Source organism: Sphaerodactylus townsendi, linkage group LG01 (assembly GCF_021028975.2).
Source record: "Sphaerodactylus townsendi isolate TG3544 linkage group LG01, MPM_Stown_v2.3, whole genome shotgun sequence".
Lineage (NCBI taxonomy): Eukaryota > Metazoa > Chordata > Lepidosauria > Squamata > Sphaerodactylidae > Sphaerodactylus > Sphaerodactylus townsendi.
In genome coordinates, this window is record NC_059425.1 from 62010865 (window position 1) to 62034112 (window position 23248).

Sequence of the window (23248 nt, forward strand, 5' to 3'; positions counted from 1 at the left end):
GTTCCCAAAATGCCCTTTTATACTTTTTCAAGCTATAAAATGCATCAGCAGACTGACTACGCAAGCAAGGCTGCCCAAAAGAGGAACTGGGAGAAAAAACTTCAGAGGGTTCTGGTCATGTTGGGGAAGTGGGGTGGGTGGAGCTGGAGTGAGGCAAGTCAGCGACATCTTACACAGCGTGTCAGTTGGGCCTGGAAGGTATGAGAGAGGCAGATGGAATATTTCTCTGGAAGTGAACAGAAGCTCTTGATGTCTACAAGGGAGGGTTACAACTTTATCCTGAAACTTGCTAGCAATTGAGCCTGAGTAGAATCTTAAACAAAAAGCTGAAGAAGCTAACCAAGCTGCTTTGCTTCACAGAGCAGTGGCCAATTCAAAGCCAGCATGCACAGCTACTGACAACTCTTGAGCAATCAAGCAAGGCAACAGCAACACCTGCAGCCTATTCCGCCTTTTCCTATAATTAAAGCATTGGCTTGTTTTCCAGGATATTCAACACCCTTTTCTGTAGTTGGAATGCCTGCTGTCAAGGCCTGACCCCAGACATCCAGGTTGTGATATAACCCATTGCACTGTGACTGTGCTGGTTTTATCTAGCCTTTATAAAATCAAAGAAAAATTGCTTCCTAATTTAATAGGGCATTTGCTTTCATCTTTTTTCCCTTTCAGTTGATGTGCTCTCTCATGTAAACACTCATCTGTTTGATCTAGTCCTTTGTTTTCAAATAGCTCTTTCTTTTGTTCAAGAAAATAAGTATCTTTTCCTGTTCTGAACAGGGTATTAGGAAAACCACTAGAGAGAGGAAAAAAATGACAGAGAGGCATGTATGTAATGGTCATCTCAGGAAGTTTCTAAGCCAAAACTATGAAAAACTTTCTCCCTGGGTCCATCCTTTCAATGACAATTTCATATTAATGAAGCTAGAATGATTGAAAGACGTTCAATGGCTCTAAAATGCTCATCAAATCAGAAGAGTATAATTCTGTATTGCAGAAACCTTTTGAATAATAAAACTTCAGCTGGCTTCAGTATTTTTAGCAAGGCTCATAAAGAGAAATAGCAGCATTTCATTTTTATTCCCCATCTTCATTTAGTTGTTAATTAATGAGGACCCAATCCAAACATTTCTCATGTGAAGGGAAATTTTATGTTGAACAAGATCCTTCTGTGCAATGCCAAAGAGTATTCTTCAACTTGAAGTTGTTGAGTTGGGATGGCACCATTAGGTAATATCCAACTTAGCTTCCATTGACTATCTAATGTCAATTAATCCCAATCTGTTCTTCTGCTATCAGCCCTTAAAGATTCCACTATGTACTAGAGAGATGTACCAGTATATGTTCAAGTAGGTTTGCCTACTGATTAGGAGAAAAATGTCCTGTTCGTTTCCCAGAGAGAAAATGTCCTGTCCCCTTACCAGAGAATTCAGAAATGAACACCCACAATCATACTGAACATCCCACAATACTACCAGCTGCACCTGCGTAGCTATGCAGATGCAACCTGCAAAATAAAAAGAAAAGAAAACGGGACCTCCCTGCAGTGACAGGACAATGGCAGGCAGATTCTCCCTGGCCCTGGATGGCACAGTGGAAGGGAGAGAAATAAAGCACCATCTGCCTGGCCATTCGTGCAGGAGCAGCTGCAACCCGAGATTTTATCAAAAGGATTGCTGGTTTAGGATTTTCAAAAATCCCACATTGTGGGAAATAAAATGGGGCAGGCTTATTTGGTTGGGGCAAGACCTCTGTGAAGTCCTGCCCTCCCCAAAACTTCAGGGTTCTTCATGCTGTTTCCAGGGTCTGTGCTGCTATTTTCTCATTTCTCCTTTTCATGGGAGGAAGACTGAATAAATTACTTCAGTTGCTGTCCAGCTGGCAGTGTCATCCTAGTTAGCTGGATGCTTTTATTACCCTTATACACCATCATATTCATACATACAAACATATTAGAGCTTCCTCCCATGTTTTTGTGTCATGTATGAATACCATAGTCAGAAGAGAAACAATATAAACAACTGTTGTCATGTAGCTTTTACATTTGTTTTAAAATGAATACCCTTAATCTAGGGTAGGCTCATTAAAAGTAGTTTGCAGGCCATGTTTTGAAATGCATACCACCTTCTGTATCTTATATATATCTTCTGTATCTTATACACACACACACACACGCACGCGCACGCGCACGCGCGCGTGTGTGTGTGTGTGTGTGTGTGTAATACGAAAATCACATCTCTTGTTTCTAATTCTTGTGTAAAACCACAAGAGCAAAAACATACATTTGGTTTAAAACGGTTCTCTGGTTTGCTTTCTCTCATACATTAGCAATGTTCACACAAATCTACAGTAGCTTGGGAAAGACCCAGTCCTTGGGGAGTTGTACAATATGCCTGCTATTTCCTATGAAGTATTCTGCAGTGGTAAACCAGGTTTGTTGCACTTTAAAATATCGTGTGTGTTTACCACTACCCTCAAATACAGCTCCTGTACATATAGCAAGTTATCATTGGTTGTACTAGATGGAGTTCTTTGTCAGCTCAATCATAGGCCCCAATTGCCAGGCATTCTATCATAGTACCAGGGTTGCTGTCCAGTATACTCAGCTCCTCTTAATAGAAAAAAGAAAAGACCCACTCCAAGGAACTGAAAACACAGAAAGTACACTATAGTCTACAGTGACATTGCTAACTCCCAACAATCATATAGCAGCATGTTGACACCATCTTCATGCTAGCCATATGTAGAAGCAGCCAACCAACACAGAGAAATGCTATCCCTAATGTCCACTTGCCTGACCCATCTGCACTCAGGGCACAAGTTCTCCAACTCATCAATTCCCAGTGCAGGGATGATTGTAACATGTCTAGTAAGAGCCCTGTAATTGTCATGCTCCTTGAAGTTCTGCAGTTGAGGGCTCAAATCTGCTTCTGCACACAGTATGTTTGCACTAGGCATTCCTGTCATCTCCCCTCACAGTAGTGTTTTGGATGGTTAACCTCCAGGTGGGAGCTACCAATCACCTGGAATTACAACTCATCTCCAAATGATAAATCAGTTCCCCTGAATAAAATGGCTGCTTTGTAGGATGGACTCTATGGACTCAATATATCCTACTGAGGTCACTTCCCTCCTCAAACCTCTTCTCACTAAGGCTCCACCCCAAATGAATTTCCCAATCTGAAACTGGCACTCCTAAAGGCAACTGACCTCTGTAGCTAGGAGATCTGTTGTGATTTCAGGGAATGTCCAGGTGAGAGGTTATGGGGGCTTTCAAGAGAGGGAAAGATGATATTGTGGGGGAGGAAAAAATGAGACGCCTCACACAAGTCCTTGCAGGTTCTCACTTGTTACAGTCTATTGGCAATCTAATTTCCAGGTAATAGGGTATTATGTAACCTAATGGTGACCAGTACAGCAAGTTTATAGTGCCCTCTGCAGGCAAGTTGGGATTTTTTGTTAATTTAGTAGAGAGTGTTCCCCCATTCCCGCAAATGTCTGCCTGTTACATCATGTATTACTTCCACAAAGAACCTTGCATCAAGGTTCACAGTTAGTTGATCCAAATGAATGTGCTCACTTTTCAGGCAAAACCAGGATCCCACAAATCTATTTTTTTTTCAAAAAACCCATTTCATAAAGAAGAGTACTGCATCTATAATTTGTTAACAGGTATGCGACCCTGTGCATTTTGTCTTAGAGATCACCTTGAATGCCAGCCTTGTGTATTAAGTTGGTCATTGTGGATTTTCTGGGTTGTGGCCGTGGTCTGGTAGATCTTGTTTTTAACGTTTCGCCTGCATCTGTGGCTGGCATCTTCAGAGATGTATCACAGAGGGAAGTCTGTTACACACTCTGAAGATACCAGCCACAGATGCAGGCAAAAGATCTACCAGGCCACAGTCACACAGCCCGGAAAACCCACAACAACCAGTTGAATCTGGTCATGAAAGCCTTCAACAATACATTGTGTATTAAGCTTTGTGAGTTACCTTCAGCTGCATGTGTGGTTTATCTGGACAATGTGAGGTCAAGTAAAGCCCTCAAGCATCTGCTGCCCATAATTAATTGAGGATATTTCATTGTGAGGAGCAAAAGTGAATTCTGTGCCATTTCTAGCATTCAGATCTATGGTATCATATAAACAATCCTGGATAATACATTGCAATTTTCTTCCAATTCCATTAAAATTCAATTTTCAGAGTTATTTTTTTAAGAACATATATTCTTCATAGGGCATAATCCTACACAGTTCAAACTTTCTCTGCTAGCAAGAAAGGGAAAGGGTGATTTTTATCAATTTTTTTCCTCACTGAGTCCCCTGATCCTGAGGATTACATGGAGCTGCTGGGCCACTGAAAAACATGAAAGAGATGCCGTTACAAGAGTCATTTGCTTGCAGTTAATAAGATCCATTCTAAGGAGCCTTGCTCCACTGAAGGAAAAGCTTCTTAAGGAAGACTCCATATACTCAAGGAATGGTCCAAACTTTCCTTTCTAGAATAGTGGGAAATGTACGATGTGTGTAAAAGACTGATAAGCTGCAGTACTACAGTCACAGCTCTGCTCACAACCTGAGTTCGTTCCTGACAGAAGTCAGTTCAGGTAACCAGCTCAAGGTTGACTCAGACTTCCATCCTTCCAAGGTCAGTAAAATGAGTACCTAGCTTGCTGGGGGTAAAGTGTAGATGAGTGGGCCAGACAAAGGCAAATTACTTCATAAACATAGTCTGCCTGGTAACAGTGGCACAGCATCCATGGGATGTGTGTGTGTGGCAGGGGCATTCCGGGGGCATTCCAGGGCAGGATGGGGGTGGACGGTACTGTGCCAGGGGCGCAAGGCGCATGTGTGCCTCAGGTGCAGTTCCCCCTCACTCCTCCCCTGCCTGGTAAATATTGTGATGTTATGTCACCTCATGGGTCAGTCATGACCCAGTGTTTGCACAAGGCACTGCCTTTGTCTTTACCTTTAAGTTGCTTGTGAGAACGTTTTTTAAAGAAAGATCATTTAACTAAGTGTGAATTCTCTAATGTTTCAGTTCATTGGTCCATTTTATTTATAAGTATTTTGTGAGGGGAGAAAGTAGGGAAACCAGTACCTTGCTAAATTATTTTGATTGTTTAGAAAATGACATGTGTTGGTACAGCAGAGGCCTGAGTCAGTGTTTTTAACTGTACACAACCAGAAGTACATTTCTCATGATAGTTTTAAAAACTGTGATATATTTATCTTTTTGACTTTTGCAAAAGGGCTGTGTATGTGTGCTCAACATTTTCATTTAAAGCAGAGTCAGTTTACATCTCAAATGTTTTTTTAAAAACCCAACTAATCTATGTGGGCCACAATCCAGCCATTGAACACATTAAAGACTTGTTCATCTTAATGGGGAAAATTAGATGCATGCCAATATGTGCTTAAGGACTGGACTGTGTATTATCTGCCATTCTTTCCTAATAGAAGTTGAACTATCAGTGAAATTTGAGGCAGAAATAACATGTTATGCATGGAGCACTTACCTTGGGGCTCTTCATTGCACAGTGTTGAAGTGGTGTCTCCTCGCATTTCTGTTTACATGCAAGGAGGCACCCCACTGCCAACAGAGAGTCTGCTTTTTCTGTTTCTCTTAACACCACTCATCAACTCACTTTTAAAGGCACACAGTCTCAAGATAGATAGCTCTGTTAAAGCTCATTAACTTACTGTTATATTGAAATTGCTGTTATTGCAGTTATATCAATATTATTGCCCCTTCCCTAAAATAATCCCTCCCCCCATGAAAGCAGTTCCCTGGATCACACTCTGCTGAAGAAGGGACTCATGTCCTAGAACTGATATTCTCCTCCAACCCTCTCCACAAACACACACTTCCTGCTGCTGCTGCCAGTGAAGAAAGAGGTTTGTTATTTAGATATTCCTTGGTATTTCAATAATCCTGTATTAGAACTATCATTATTTCACTAGATCTAATATGGTTCAAATGCCTGAAGTTGAAATAAAGTTTTTAAAAGTCTTCCTGATCATCAGAAAGGACAGAAGTAGAGCCGGGGAGGTGGGGTGGAGCAAAAAAGCCCACAGCAAAGAATAACACATGGTCATTTCAGTGGCATAATACCCATTGGGCAAAGTGGGCAGTGGCCCAGGAGCCCCCCTTGTGGCGGGTGTCGAAGATGCAGGGTTCGTTTGTGGTTTTTTGGGGTATTTTAGTGAGTTTTCAATTTTTGGCCTACAGGGGGCGCAGTTTTTAGGCTAGCAGCACCAAAATTTCAGGGATGTTTCGGGATGCTATCATTAGGAGAGTCTCCTAAAGATACCCTGAAAGTTTGGTGCTGCTAGCTTAACAATTGCACCCCTGACAGCAGGCACCCCCCCAAATTTCCCCAGATTTTCCTTTTAAATCCTCCTCCCTTTGGCATGGATTTAAAGGGAGAATCTGAGGTCCCCAGTTTAAACATTGACAGTGATGCTGTTTCAGGGTTGGGGAGAATCAACCCCAAAATAGCATCACTTTCAATGTTGTTTAAACTGGGAACCCCAAATTCTCCCTTTAAGGTGGATTTAAAAGGAGAATCTGGGCTCCCTAGTTTAAACACCATTGAAAATGATGCTGTTTGGGGGTGGATTCCAGCATCACTTGTTTAAACAAGTTCCCAGTTTAAATAATATTGAAAGTGATGCTGTTTCCCCCAATTCGGGGGACTGGATACAACACCATAAAATGTTTTCATAGCAGTAATAAAACATTTTGAAAGCATTTTGAAAATGTTTTCAAAAAATTTATTTCTGCTGTGTGGCATGGCCTATTGCTGTGTTCAGATTTGTGAGTTGGGGGATGTTCTATAATGTGATGGTGACTTTGAAATGGTGTAAAAAATAATTGTTTGGTTACAGTGGGGCAGGGTGGCTGCCCACGGGGGGGGGGCACCAAACTCCAGTTTGCCTAGATATGCCACTGGGCGTAGCTACAAGGGGACTGGGGGGTGCATGTTGCACCGGGCACACACCTGGGGGGGGCATCAAACTCAGGTTTTGCCCAGGGCTCCAGTTTGCCTAGTTACATCACTGGGCCACTTGTGAAGCACGAGAAAAGGTTGCTCTTTGCTCACTCTCACAAACAGCGGACATTATGGGATCTGCCCCACAATGAGTGTGACAGGGTGGAATAGGCATCTGTAACAGAAGCTCTGCCCAGAAGAGAATCTCCCTTCTGCACAAGGCAGAGCACCAGTGTATAACCAGCCAATGTCACATTTTTATATCAAGTTTGTTTCTAAAACTCCCACACTGGGTGCCCTTGGTTGTAGCTCATGTGATATAGCAGTTCACTGAAGTGACTCTGGATTGGATCTGACTGGAGATTGGAGGTCTCCTGGGAATCCCATGCAAGTCATCTTGAATTCTGAGAAGGAACAAAGACTAATTATACATAAATACAATACAATGCTATAGATGTATTCAGTAGCGTCTGCAGTAGGCAGTGCTGAAATAATTCAGATTAAAATTTAAATTCAAACATTTGCAGGCATAACTGAGCTAGGAAAATGTGTCTGTGTTCCCCCCCTCCCCTCCCCCCCCCCCCGAGTCTGCATTAACTTCAGCTCAGATATATGATAACTATGGGACCTCTCTTTGCTGGCAGTGTAGAATTTAACTGAGTGGCATGCATACACGCAAAGTATAATGTCCTTAAAACTGTAGTAGGAGGCATTTATATCAGTAGCGAAACAGGCAGCAAGTTGATGCTACTTTTGTGTAAGACAAAATACCACAAGGAGACTTCAAGGGAACAGTGATTTTAAAGGAAAAAAATCCTTGATGACTTGCAATGAAAAGTGTCACACTGCCAGCCGTTTCTTTAATAAGATAAGCAATGCAGTTGGGGTGGGTAGTGTGCCAAGAAAGAAATGGGACAATGATGCACTTCCTAAAGCTGCATTAAAACTCACCTTACCCTTTATACAGATTAAACATTTTATCAAATCCTCACACACCTCAAATGTGTATTAAGCTGTAATGTTTATGGCAAACAGCCCAAATACTGCTGCTGTGCTGAATCTCATCTGGTGCTTTGAATCCCCAGAATGCCACAGCTGGTCTAATTCAGTATTGACATGGGCAAGATTATAAAACAGACAGCTGGGATCTCTCCATGTGGGCCCCCATCCAACCCACAGCTAAATAGGGTAGCAATTCAATGTCTGATTTAAGAGGATTGGCAATTGTCAGTCCTGCATAAAGTGACCAGAAATTCTTGTGCTTTTAATAGTTTTGTAGATGAGGGAATTTTGAAGGTTCACCTTGTCATGTAGGAATTAGGAAAAGTTACACCTGGGCTGATTGTAAAAGGAGATTAGCCAGCTCATGCAAGGGGTATACTTTGTGCTCTTTGTGTGAGAGTAACAGTTCTTGAACGTGTCGTGGGGTGGAGATCCATGTGGCCACTCAGGGAACAGAGTGAAGTCTGCTCAGTTGAATCTGTCTACTGCACCAACCTGCTTTTCAAACAAGGCTGTGTCCAAAAGCACCTATGGGCTTTTAACCTGCTTTGCCAGTGCCCACTCCACTCTGTCCAAATCAAATGCATACAATTCCTCAAAGGTATCAGCCTTCCCAGTCAGCACCACCTCCATCTTGTCCGGTTTCAACTTCAGCTTGTTCTGCTTTAGAGACCACAACCTCAAACCATTTCAAATCAACACATTTGGAAGCATGTATAAGGAAATATAGAGCTTGGTGTCACCTACATATTGATGACCTCCAATCTCAAAGCTCCAGCCAATCTCAGCCAGTGACCTCATGTCAAAATTGAAGAACGGGTTGCTAAATCACCTCTGGCCAATGGCAGGGGAAGGGGGCAGGGTTATCGATGCCAGATCCAACTTGAGAAACAGAGAAACTCCTGTAGATTTTGGGATGGAGCCTGGGAGCATAGGGAATTCAGTATGGTACAATTCCATAGAATCCACCTTCTAAAGCATCTGTTTTCTCCAGGGAAACTGATCTCTGTAGTCTAAAGATAAGCTGTTATTCCTCACAGAAGGATAAAAATTATGTTTTGTATCTCACTTGGAACAATAAGAAAGTTCATCTGTATGAAAGCAATATCAGTAAAAGAAAAAATGTACTTCTGTACATCATCTTGATGGAGACCTTTTTTTCATTAGACTGGATGTAAAATGAAATGGATACTATGCTGCATAGTTTAGTCCATACAAATCAGAACCAATGTTTGCCACTAAAGCAAATTATACAGACTTTACAGCCCATGAAGAACAATTAGAAAGCAAGGAAAGACATTTAGGTTAGAGAAAGAATGAAAAGCAGACTGGAACTTTCATTCCAGATGATTGACAAGCTAGCAAGAATAAATGACCCCCAAATACAAACTGCCTTTCCAATAAAGTGCCCCAGATGGGCCAAACTCTGTTGGCTGGATAAACAGATATATACAAGGTTATGCTGAAGACACTTCTGATTCTGTCATTTCTAGGTGCTACTCAAGGCAAAGGTGGCACTCCTCACTGGTTTCATTATGGAAACAATTCAGTTAGATTCAATTACTTTAACGAACATTCATCACATTGCTATTTATTACTCTGAGATACTCCCAGTCCAGGGCTGCCTCATCCTTACTATTTCTCAACCCAACTTAAATCCACACAATTGTTATGAGGCTAATGAGATGATTTTCTCCTTCCCTCAGAGGAATACTGATGTATACATAACGAATAATAATTAATAATACTGGCTTCCAAGCAGTTGTAGTGGATCTTGTTGCTAATAGGTATACAAGAGAACAGTTGTTACAGAAAGGAATCAGGACAGGGAAATTCATTGCTCCCTCCAACATGTGGGTTTAGACTGGAGTAACTGCAAAGGACTGCTCTGTTGCATTGCAATCCTATGCACATTTATTCAGAAATAAGTTCCAGGTCTGTGGTTATAGAATTGGAGCAAGCAATGCTAATTGGAGATAAAAATGTCCTGTCCCTTAAATAGAGCTTAATGGGGCATAATTTACCTGATAATGTTGTTTATTTCCATCCAATGGAAAATGTCACTGGCCCATTTCCATACATGAAGCATCTATTAAAGAAATAGGATACTTTTCTCCAGGTCAGTTGGCATTCCCCATTGTAGTCTTAAATAGCTGAAGTACCAGTATTCCTGACATACAGTGCATGTTATGATGCTAATAAGCAGGAGTTTGTTTTAATGTCAGTATATATTTCTGCATTTTATTTTTGTTTGACTCCAAAACCAGCAGTAACCTTAACCTGGTCTAGAGCAGTGGTTCTCAACCTACCTAATGCCGCGACCCTTTAATACAGTTCCTCATGTTGTGGTGACCCCCAACCCTAACATTTATCCATTTTACAGATGGAGAACACTGATGCAGAGAGTCTTGGGTGAATCCTGTGAAAGGGTCGTTCGACCCCCAAAGGGGTCCCAACCCCCAGGTTGAGAACCACTGGTCTAGAGAGCAGAAGTATTAGACTTCCAAGAGTTTAATCCTCATTTCTCTTCTGTGATGAAGTTTGTGCCTGAAACCTCATTATATTACAGAAGAATAATCCAAGGAGTGGGAAGTGCTTTATTTCCACTGATTTTTTGTTCCCTTACTTAATATTATGTCTAGAATCCTTGCTTGCAGACATGAATCATGTATCCTGTATTTGTATAGTTTTAGTGACTAAGCTACACCATATGCAAACCTTCTGATCTCTGTGCTAAATTTGCTGCAGAAACCCTTCTTTTCCTTCTTAATAGATTTGTGGTCTTCATTTGTGGGCAGGTTAACACTGACTCAGCACTGGCACCAAACAAACATCCTATAAAATAGTTCTTAAAGTGAAATTTCATAGTTGAAAGCCTTTATTACCTTCCTGATGGAGATCAGAAGCTAGAATATGCTCACTCCTATCCAAACTATATCAATGAGTGACCCTCAATGAGTGATCCTCTCATTCTCTTTAATGGAATCAGGATTTCACTGAATGCAAAAGTTCATCAAATCGTACAGTTGCTTTATTCCTGTTTATGGTTTTTAAAACAAAAAACAAAAACCCAACCTACTGAATAAAAGAAGCATTCCAGCTAAGCAACAGCATGAGATTCCAAACCAGTAGCACCTTAGAGACCAAAAGATCTTAAGGTATTCACTTTCAAGAGTTAAAGCTTCCTTTGCTTTTGTTTCCCAAAAATTTATACCCCCAAAATCCTGCTCATCCCTAAGGTTCTACTAGAATCTAGCTCTTCTACTGCAAACCAACACAGCTATTCTCTGAAGCTAAGCAAGAACTCTGTGTCCTTTTGTCTCTTGGGCCGTTTCCATACGACCAAATAACAGCGCCCTAGGGACACAAAAAAACACCGTCCCTGGGGTGCTGTTCACACAGGAGGTGCTGCTGCATTGCAGCAGCGCCGTCCTTGCCCCTCCCAAGTGGTGCGAAGACATCGCTTTCAAACCTCGCTCCCTGAGCAAGGTTTTTGAAAAGCGGCATCTTCCTGCCTGCGCGGTGCGAACCGCACCAGCATGAGGGCGCCACTTTTGGCTCCCCCCCCCACTCACCTCTCCATCCAGCACAGCTCTGCAGGGCTGGAGGGACATGCCTACTCTGCCCTCCAACCCCTGGAGGTTGGAGGGTAGTGTGGGCATGTCCCTCCAGCCCTGCAGAGCTGTGCTGGATGGAGAGGTGAGTGAGCTGGATCAACCGGGGGCTGCTCCATGCGGAACCGCCTCTCCGGTTCATTACATCTTCTGGGCCACACGCACACTCCCATGCGAACAGCCTCCAAGCCTCCACTGGCACAATTCATGCCGGTGGAGGTGCATTTCGGCCACCGTGTGGAAACAGCCTTGGTCTCTTTGGGTCAATTGTACGTTATCTTCAGGTCAGATTCTCAATTGCGTACATGTTTCTCCCTCTTCAGAATTCTTCAAAACCATGCTGCAGATCAGAAAAGCCCAGCAGTTTCTGAAAGTAAGCAAAGTGAAATGTTTTTCTGCCTGCACAGGGAAAGTGAAGCAAAGCAGTGTGTGTTCTGCTTTGTTTGCCTTCTCTGCTCCTCCCTGCTTTCCCCCAGCCATACAGGAGTAGTTCTGTCCACTTCCCCGCTGGCATTTCTGGGGGATCAGTGGGACTTCTTTAATATTTTTGATCTATTTGTTCTGTGATAGATTGTTAAAACAACCTTTCCAAAAAAAGAGGTAACAAACAACTTCCCATCTCCTGGGAGCGGGATCTTCAAGCTTGGATGACACAGAGTCCTGAAATGGGCATGGGTGTCAAAAGCATGCTCCAAGACCCTGGCCTACTGTCCTTCCCATACAGGCTGGCCAAACTAACCTCCTGGGTAACTTCCCAAGGCAAAGCAGGTTAACGCATAGGCTATCACATGCTGCCGCAGCAATACCAGCCATCCCAGCCATTCTGCCCACCCCAGCCCTTTCTTGGCAGTCCATTAGCATGTCCAAATGTTGAGAGGGGCTGCTAGGAGACAATCCTATCTTCCCATCCCCCACTAGTGGCATGGAAGACCTGGCAACCCTTGTCACTTTAGGTCCCCAGTGGGGAAAAAGGGATGTTCAAATGAAGTACATAAATAATATAGCCAAAGATCAAAGGTAGATTGGTGGATGATCAAACAGAAGAAAAGGAAGCAGGGAATGGTGAGGATATGTTGATTGCCAGAAGGAGGGAAAGAATGTGGGGAAGGAATCTGGGTGAATGCAAATTCTTATAGGTTATCTGTTTGTAAATAAATAATTATGTTCATGGGCCTCATCTATTGGCAGGCCAGACCCTCAATAGACAGGCCTCCCCAGATCTAGGGTGTTTCAGGCCTAAGTGTTCCAATCTCTCTCCAAACTATAAAACACCTGAAGTAAGCATTGACTCTGACATGAAGATAACTCTCAGATTAGCTTGGACCCATATTTTCTCCTAGATGCGCACTTTTGAAATAGTGTCTGTGGGACAATATAAAGGGGCAGTGTTATGAAATCTATCTGGACTTTCTCAGTAGGAGAAAATCTGTGAGTGAATTCATCAACACTTGCCAGATGCTTGTAACCGTAACTTTCTTGAGAAGAATGGATGGTGGGAGATCTGTGGGCAGTATTCCATCAGAATTAAACATTGACTCAAAATGAACAGGAATTTCCAGAGTAAATTTAAAAAGCAAACTGGACCCCACTATTTCTTCCATTCCTATCCTGCTGTCCCTCCTAAGCTGCCTATATGCTTCTCTCTGCGCCACTGTATCCTCACAATAAACCTATGAAGTTCACAAAGGTTAACAACAATTAAAACTGCAATAAAACATAATCAATACAATATTACAATTAAAACAATGATAAAAATAACATTAAAATAACCCCCACCCCACTTCTCCAGACCAGCAGCTGTAGAGCGGGTTTCCAGGGAGGCTAGCCAAATGCCTTGGCAAAAAGAAAAGTCTTTGCCATACACCTAAGCCCATAAAGAGTTGACACATGGTGAATTTCTGAGGGGAGACTATTCCAGAGCCTGGGTGCAACCACAAAGAAAGCCCTCCCACATGCTCCTGCCCTTCACACCTTGGCAGGAGAAGGTTCCACCATGAGTTGTATGTTTGTAAATATCAAAAGCCCCAACAATCTTTTTGAGATCAAGACTTCATCTAACTTATTAATAATAAAATCTCAAGCAGTTACACCTTCCTAAGTGTACTTAAAAGCATATAAGTCTGCTTAGAATTTACTGTCAGGCCATAAACGAAATTGAAATAGGGATGGGTGCCAGGATATCAAAAGGGAGAGGTGTGTGTGTGTGTGTGTGTGTGTGTGTGTGTGTGTGTGTGTGTGTGTGTGTGTGTGTGTGAATCAATAACCAAAAATATAATATTTTAAGGACCCAAAGGACATACATCCCCACAACATTTGCAAATTGCAGAAATATATAGTCAGAATTAATGGCCAATTGGTTTTTCCATGAATTATAGCTTTCAGTGCAGAAATGAAGCACAGCAGGGAGAGAGATCTTTCCTAGATATCAGGCAACATTGTTTAGCCAAGCATTAAATGAAAGTTTCATAAAGCCATGAGCTGCACCTGTTGTCAGAAATGACCTGAAATAACTGCAAGACTTTTTGGATCACTTCCCACTAATTTTTACATCTTCATAAATTGAAGAACCAGAGTTTAGTGCTTGCAATGAACTATATATCTATCTAATCAACTCTTACAGGCCCAGCTGGCAGAGAGCTGTGCATAAAGAATGTTGGCGGGAGGAAAGAAATTATTTACAAGTACAGTTTTGAGTTTGATAACCCCGAGGTACAATCCAAGTATATAGGAAGTGCACTTAATAAGGAAGAGTGAACTGATAGGCAGCACAGTCAAGTATCAAATGAGCTGGAGTCATGGGATTGAAAGAGCAATATAGTAATTTATTTTGGTTGGACTAGTTCAAATCCAACAGCTTATCTTGTTTGTGGAATGTAGAACAGCTAGATCTGAACATGAATCAGAATGAGGTGGGAATTAGGTAATATCTTGAAGTTGTAGAATGCTGGACATTTCGGACTGCAGATGGGAGAATCACATTTTGAAACTGTCAATAGAACAATAACACAGAATAAAAAAGGATAGACAAGAACTTTGACATGCTATGATTTTTCTCTGCAGGGATTTTTTTAACATGGAAAAACATTCAAAAATCCCTCTTCATCCTTGCAGCCTGAAGTATTTGGAATTATCCCTTTTCATGTTCAAGATGACAGATGTTCAGCCTCAGCCAGAGGTGTAGCTAGGAAAAATGGAGCGCCCCCCCCCCCCTTATAGGGGACCGCCCTTGCCCACCATGACCAAACAATGATTTTTTTGCACCAGGTCATTTCAAAGTCACCATCACATTATAGATATGCTCCAACTCACAAATCTGAACACAACAATGGTCCATGCCACACAGCGGAAATAAAAACTTTTGACATTTTCAAAATGCTTTCAAAATGTTTTATTACTGCTGTGAAAAAATATAAAAATAGAATAAAAGGACCCAAAAAGACACTTCTGAATGGCTTTCATTTGTTTTCCGTATGACACTCCAGGGCGGAAGCAGCATCAGGCTTGGTATATATGCAGAGTCTGAGGTACTAACTTTTACCTTTCACACAAAAGCCCTTAAGACTAGTGATACAGAAGGGATTTCAACAATTGGTACAAAATCGGGGTGAGGGGGAGAGAGATAGGGAGTTCTCAAATTGCCTAGGTGATAAACCCTAAGCAGAAAAGTCAATTCACACAGAGCATCAAAAATGCTGCCAAATTTTAAAAAAATGGCCAAAATCTATAGGTTTAAAGAGATTGTTCTAGCAACAAGTCATGTACTCAGTGCACCCTTCCGCACACGCAAAATAATGCATTTTCAAACCACTTTCACAACTGTTTGCAAGTGGATTTTGCTATTCCGCACAGCTTCAAAGAGCACTGAAAGCAGTTTGAAAGTGCATTATTCTGCATGTGCGGAATGAGCCAGTGTCTTTTTTTTTTAAGGGAGCAAACACCACTCCTTCAGGAACTTAATTCTGTCCTATCTAGTAGCACACATACAGTAAGCAATTTGTAATTCCCTAATGTCTGTGCCAGCGAGGCTTGCTGGGGATGGGGAGGGGAGGCTGGGGGAGCTTGCTCTGCCCATTGATCCTGCAATCCATGGTTTCATCTGGCAGCACACATGGGCAGGGAGGCTTGCTGGGGCTGAGGGGGCTGGGAGAGCTTGCTCTGCTCATAGATCCTGTGATCCATGGGCAGGGAAGTGTGCTGGGGATGGAGGGGGGAGGCTGGGTATTGCTTGCTGTGCCCATGGATCCTGCGATCCATGGGCAAGGAGGCTTACTGGCCAAGAGAAAACACACCATATTTGCAGGGCAGGTGTATATAAGACAATGTTACAGAAACTACACCTTCACGTACATATACTCAATACATGAGTCATACCAAAGTGAATCTCAAACCATATTCAAACCATATTTCAATATCTGTTCCTTTAGATAACTTTAGGAATATTTCCATAAATTCAACAGGTGAAGCTCAATTTTGAGGCACTATAAAACCTCCGGATATGGTTTTATTTCGTTATTCTTTTTCAAGCCCCTAATAGGTTACAATCGTAACCTGATGAAAAGAAATGTTTCTCAATGAAGGGTCTTCTTAATCTCAGACCTAATGCTGTTCTCTGTGCCAGCAGGTTCCATTCAGAGGGTCAAGGGAAAATAGCACCCAGTAGAACACCTGCTTCGGATGCCCCCCAGCCCCCCACACCACACTTACCTTAGCCAGCGATGGTCCCAGGCAGCCTGTTGGGGCCTGGCCTGGCCGGGCTAGGCAGGGGTGCCCAACAGAACCCTCTGCTGGGTCTGGTGGGGTGTGGCCGGGCAGGGGTGCCCAGCAGCAGCCTCCGCCGGGCCAGGCAGGGCCAAGTGGCATCTGGTAGCGGCCTCCACTGCGCTTGGTGGGGCAGCACCTGACAGAGGCGCCTGTCAGTGGCCTCCGCCTAGCCGGAATGGGTGGGACCACACCAAGGCAGAAGGAGGAGGGGTGTGGAGATTATTTTCTACCCCCCCCCCCAAATGACCAGATTGGCAGCCGCCCGGGGCATATGTTCCCATATGTCTTCATGACAGGTATGTCACTGGCCTCAGCAAACTGAATGTTGAATACAGTCCATTTTAAGGGCCCATGACAGTGTGTCTAGAAAATCTGATATTCCAACTTTGACTGGGTACCAACCAGAGAACTGGTAGTGAAATTAGGGTTGTCATTGCCCTATCCCTTTAACAGAAGCTGAATGTGTGCAAATGGGAAGGTAGATTTGACATGAATGTTATTAATATCACCTGGTAAATAACATCCCATTTAGCCTCTGTTAAAGGGATGAGGCATTTTTTTTCTCCCAGCAATAGGTAGTCCTAGTGAAGCAATCATGGTCATCCTACTCATACTCTTCACAACATACTACCTGGTACTGAAAGGAGTAGATGTCCAGCATGACGATAGCCCAGTCCTCCAGGAATTAGCCAACTCCTCGTTTAAAGCCTTCCAAGTTGGTGGCCATGACCACATCCTATAGCAGCAAGTTCCACAACTTCCACAACTGTGTGAAGAAGTACTTTACTTGACTTCCAACCATAACAGTGCAAAATTTAAATACATAAATACATTAACATTCCAGTATAAAGCAGAAATTAAAACTAAAACCTAGATGGCATCAGTGCAAAAAGGGGCCCAATTATAAGGAGGGGGCAAAATAGTCAAATCAAATGAAGTAATTGCAGATAAACTTGAAAAGGGGAAGAGGGGAGGGACTTGTGGGACAAGAGGATGAAGTATAGGAAGGGAAAAATCTTCTTTCCTACCTCTTCTGTCAGAGGAAATTACTAAAGAGGATTATTCAAAAACTCTACCTAACCCATTTCTGCATGGCACAATTATATGGGGTTACAATCAGTATCTTACAATCCCGGTCTATTTTATCCCGGTTTCTCCCTTCACATGGCTGCCCATTTCTATGAAAGAACTGAGTGAAGACTGGGAGGAAATACTCCAGATTGTTTCATCTGAGCACAAGTCTTTTGTATTAACATTGCAAGTTTATCCGCATATGTGCAAACGTTCCCTGTGTTCCGCGTTCTAATTGGCTGTTGCTTTTGGACAGCTGCAGGGGAAAATGAAGCCCCCCTTTTTCCAATTCTGAATAGGGCCCGGCTCAGGCCTCAATACGGCAAGCGGCAACAAAAAACAACAGAGCACTGCATCACATCACATTTCCACTCAAGTTCTCATATTTTTGTGGGAAACAAGAGACTCCCCCCTCCCGATATGCCCACTAACATTCAGCCCAAAAATGCACATCTCCCTAGCTATGTGCTCCGAGCAACCAGTACACATACAGAAAAGTAAACAGGAACATTTTGGGAGTCCACTCCTGATTAGCCCAGGCAAAATGGCACCCAGTCGATACCATGAGCAGAAAACGTCCTTGGGGGAACGTTTCAGGAAGGGCAGGCTGCAACAGTCAGTGGCTCAGCAGAGTTGAAAACTGACATGAGGTCAGGAAGGGAGATCAGGCGGGTGAGCGGGAAAAATAAAATGGTTCTACTATCATAGTGTTTGCACAGTAGTGGGTTCACCACAGGATTTTTGAAAAGAATCACCTAATTGGCAATTTTTGAGCATCCTGGGATGAGGGAAATATCTCAGGACAAACCTGTTTTAGTACCGGGAACTATGCAAACTTCTTGACCAAACTGGCATATTTCCCTTGCTCAACCCGGGATAATTGGACCATGCAGGAACTACCTAAGAGTATCTGGCCTGTATGGGTCTTGGTTTTATGGACCGGTTTTATGGTTCTTAGTATTATGGAGACCCAAGACCTGCCACTCAGAATAAACTCAGAATTCAATCTATCATATGTTGCTTCCCTTCAGCACACTGCTGTTTTGCTATTTTCCACTGACAGTGCACTGTTAATGCCAGCTGCCGTCTAGATGGTACTTGATAGAGGATGAGCGGAAGGAGTAAAGTGGTTCAAGTTCTTTTGAATTGATGTTGACTCATACATGAAGATCTGAAAATCCAAAAGCCCTTTGATATAAGCGTATCTTTTGCTAATGCTCCACTCAAAATGCTATTCAGTAGCTCTCCAGAAAGCTATGTACAGAAACTGCACAGGGGATTCAATTAGCAGGCATTTAGCCCTATTATATTGCATACCAGTGAACCTATCTGTTCTAATGATTTCCCCAGGCTTAAGCACAGACCACTACAAGCCTGTGGGGTCAGGGATGACAGTTTCTTCCATAAATTTATGCTAGGATGGGCCCACTTGGGAACTGTAGATCTAAGCATCTCTAAACTTTTGCCAGTAGGAACTGGAATTCAAAATTCTTTCTTACTTCACACTATCAGAACATAGGAATATATTTCACAGTTTACACAATTCAGTTTTAAAAGCTAGATCCAATTAACCTAATTTGCTGGAAGAAGAGGTATGATAGATTCAGGAGTTTATCTTCAACCAGAGCTTATCTTTAGAGTTTATCTTCAACCAGAAACACTGCCCTATGACTGAGTATGACAATATGGTGATAAGTTAGCAGGTCATTTCTAGAAAGGTACCAAGTGCATTTTTGCACATTAGACTAACAGTCATTTTGCATGCCAAAATTGCCCCTTTGTAGGCTTGGGGAATGCCCCAATGCAATCAGGAGTTTTGCACAGTCCCCGTGCTGAAGCATGGCTGCCATGTTTCTGCCCCAGAGCCGCCTGGCAGCAATGGCTTTGCTCTGCAAATTTCCTGAACTGCAAAGGTTGAGGACCTTTTGAGATGTCCCTTTGTTGCTCCAGAGGCTCCCACCACCGTGCAAAACTCCTCCGTAGCAGAAACGGGACCAGTTTTCCTACCTCACCGCACTGTCCCACCCCACCAATGGGCAAGCGCTGAGAAACGGTACCCTCCCCCTCCCCCCACAGTGAAAAAAACAGAGAAAGAAACCTTGGTTTTTATAAAGGAGAGAGAAACCTTGGGCAGAAAAGCTGTGTGTGCAGGTGCCACGAACAGGAGGGTGGCGATTCTCTCGCACATGCAAGGATTTTAGATTTACATTTTAGACGGAGGGTGGAGGATGGCAATCCTGTCACACACATGAGGATTTTAGATGGAGTGGGGGTGAGGACGCTGATTCTCAGCACCTGATTAGTGATCAGAGTCATGTAAAACCAAAATAGTGAAAGTGAGTGGGGGGATTGGGGCGAGATTCAGCCAATCCAAACACAGGAAACAGAGGTTGTCCGCGCATGCGTGAAAGCCCCTCTCAGAAGAGCTCACGGTGCTTAAGTGGTGGTTATGGGACAGCCCCGGGCTTGTGGGGAACCATTTGGGGCTTCCCTCACCTGCCCTGACTCAAGCAAAGGAAAGAGCCAGGCAGCAGTGGGGAACTACAAGCAGGGTGAGAAACCCTGCAGCAGGTACAGTCCCCAGCTAAGCATTTAGAAAGTGCAAAAGCAGCCTGAGAGAATATTTTTTCTCCCATATATTGGTTTTTAATGTACATTTTGCCTTGATCAGAATGGCAGCTGCACTGAGCCTATCCCACATTTAGAGTTATCCATAGCTCCCTACTACAGCTGTAGTTCAGGAATAGCTTGGAAGTCTGCGTTGGGAGGGGGGAATTGCTGCATATTGGCTACCTTGGGTAGGTGGATATTTTACATCCTGCTTACTGGTGGTGATGGAAAGCACTATCAAGTTACAGTCAACTTATGGTGACACCAGATGGGTTTTCAAGGCAGAAGACAATTCTGAGGCAGTTTGCCATTGCCTGCCTCCACTTAACAACTGTTTCCTTTCTTAGTGGTCTTTCATCCATCTACTAACCACAGGTGACCCTGCTCAGTTTTCAAGATCTGATGAGATTGGGCTGGAGCCTGACCTATCCATGTTAGGGCTTTATGGCAGGATTTTTAACTCATTAAATTCTAATCTCTAATCCTACTGTGCAGACTGATCTTCATGAAGGGTCACTGCAGAAATAGCTGGTCACTAGTGGTCATCACACAGATGTAGTTTTGGGCTACCATGAGAAGTAATACTGGGACTGCACAACCTAATAATAAAATACTAACAACCACTTTCATTAGGGGAAAGCAGCTTCGGGAGGGGACACTGGAAGTGGAGAAGAAGTAGAGGACACTCAGCCATTTCCCCCATTCACCTCTTCAACTCTTCCCCAAGGTGCCAGGTAAACACATGCCTGAAACTCTTCTGAGGGAAAATAGTTGCAGGTGAATGCGGGTGAATGTATTTGGGGGAGAAAGGGTGATAGGGAAAAGTTAAGCAGGGAACAAGTGACACTTGGTATTTTCGATATATTAACCAAAAACAAGACGTGGCAAGATAAACAGAATGAAATGTTGAAGATATGGATAATATACGTGGACTGGATGAAAGAAGCTCAAGTCAATGAAGAAATGTGGGAGAAGAGGCAACAGAGAATGAACTTACTGCTGTTTGTGTGACAAAACTATGAAGAAGAAGTAATGGGGGGAGGGAGAAAAGGGGGGGAAAGTATTGTTTGAAAATGTATGAAGAAGGAAATTACTATAAACTGTAAAATTCAAATGATACAATAAAAAATTTTTAAGGGAAAAGTTAAGCACCCTCTAAAATAGCATGACCATTTCAAATCGCTGCTGCAAAAGCTCATTTTTCCTTATAGCAAGAAGGTTTTGCTACACTCATGTAATATATAAGTGTACACTAAGAACTTCTCAGGAACATGTCTGACACTAGTTAGATCTGAAAGACTGTTCCAGAGATAACAGGACAAACGATTGTCATATTGTGTCTCCCTTGCACTAATGTGCAGTGGCATCTATCAAGCAACTTCAAGAACTGAATTATCTTTAGCTTTTGCTGCCATTTCCTATCTAATGCCTCACCTGTCACAGGACACAAGCAACGATTTCCAGTCAAATTAGTCTTCAGATATGTCTAACTTTTCAAAGCACCTCAAAGTTACAATGGAATCTGATTTTGTTTTTGTTTTTTTCATAAGGGAATCTCTAATAATATGGTATTTCAAATGCGGCTACAGTCGACCACCACGGACTTCAGAGGCAGCCCCCACAGCATAGGCTCATTTCCTTGATTTAAATGTATTCCACAATGCAGTGGGTGTACTCTAGCCATCATGCACGTTCTTTAACTGTACCTAGGATCATAGAATTTTGACCATCACAACATTTTGACCAACACTGTCAGGGATTTATATATTATTCACACAGGCTAAATCTTTACTTGATATTGCAGACTTCATTCTTGGGGTGAACATGTGGGCAGCAAGTAGATAACTATGTGGCAAATACAGTTGAAAGTATGTAGTGTAATATAATGCACATTGGAACAAAAAATCTCAACTTAAAATATATACTAATTGTGTCTGATCTTTTTTAGACTGAGAAGTAAAGAGACCTTTGGGGCATAGTGGATAGTTCAATGAAAGTGTGGACCCAGTGTGCCACAGTAATGAATAAGGAAAACTCTGTGTGGGAAATTATTAAGAAATGAACTGAAAATAAAACAGCAATTTTATAATATCTCTGGATAGATCTATTATGCAGCTTCAACTGGAATTCTGTGAGCAGTTCTGGTCACTATATCTCTAAAAAGACATTACATAGCTGCCAAAAGTAGTGAAAAGGGCAACCAAGATAGGGTTGCAGCACCTTTCCTACGAGGAAAGGCTGAAGAGCAGTGGTGGGATCCAAAAATTTTAGTAACAGGTTCCCTCGCCAGCCTCCCCTCAGGAAAGGGGCAGAGGGGTACCTAGGCAAACCTGAGCCCTGGGCAAAACCTGAGTTGGATGCCCCCCCATGGGCAGCCACCCCACCATGACCCCCAAAAAATTTTTTACACCAGGTCATTTCTAAATCATCATCACATTATAGAAAAAGCCCCAACTCACAAATCTGAACACAGCAATGGTGAAACACACAGGTTCTTTGATAGAGACTGGTGAGATAAAAGGTACGAAAGGCTGAGAATCAACGGATTGCAGTAACTGAAAGGGATTAACCCAGTTCAGGGAGTTACATTATTAGTCGCAATTGCTATATGGAACCTTCACGTTCAAAGGCAGTATGCCTCTCGGGGAGGCAAGGGCATGGAGATGGAAAAGCGGACCCAATTAGTAACCCCCTCTCGGCACACACAAATAATTAGTAACCCACTCTTGGGAACTGGTGAGAACCTGCTGGATCCCACCTCTGCTGAAGAGTCTGCGATTTTCAGTTTAGAATAAGAGGACTTGGAAGAAGACAGGATAGTGGTTAATAATATTATATATGGGACAGAGAGAGTGAGCAGAGAGAAATTTTTCTCCCTTTCTCTTGATACTAAAACTCAGGAGCACCCAATGAAATTGACAGGCAGTAGATTCAGGAATTACAGAAGAAAATACTTGTTTATAAAGCAAGTGATTATACGTGGAATTCACTGCCTGAGAACATAGTGATGATGGCAGGCATAGATGGCTTTAAAGGAGGATTTGACAGATTAATGAAGGATAGGCTTATCGGTAGCTACTAGCCATGGTGACTAAAGGGAACCTCCACAATAAAGTGACAATAAACCTCTGAATACCAATACTGGGGAGCAGCTTCAAGGGAAGGCATCAGCCTCTTAGTGCCCTGTTTTTGGCCCTCAA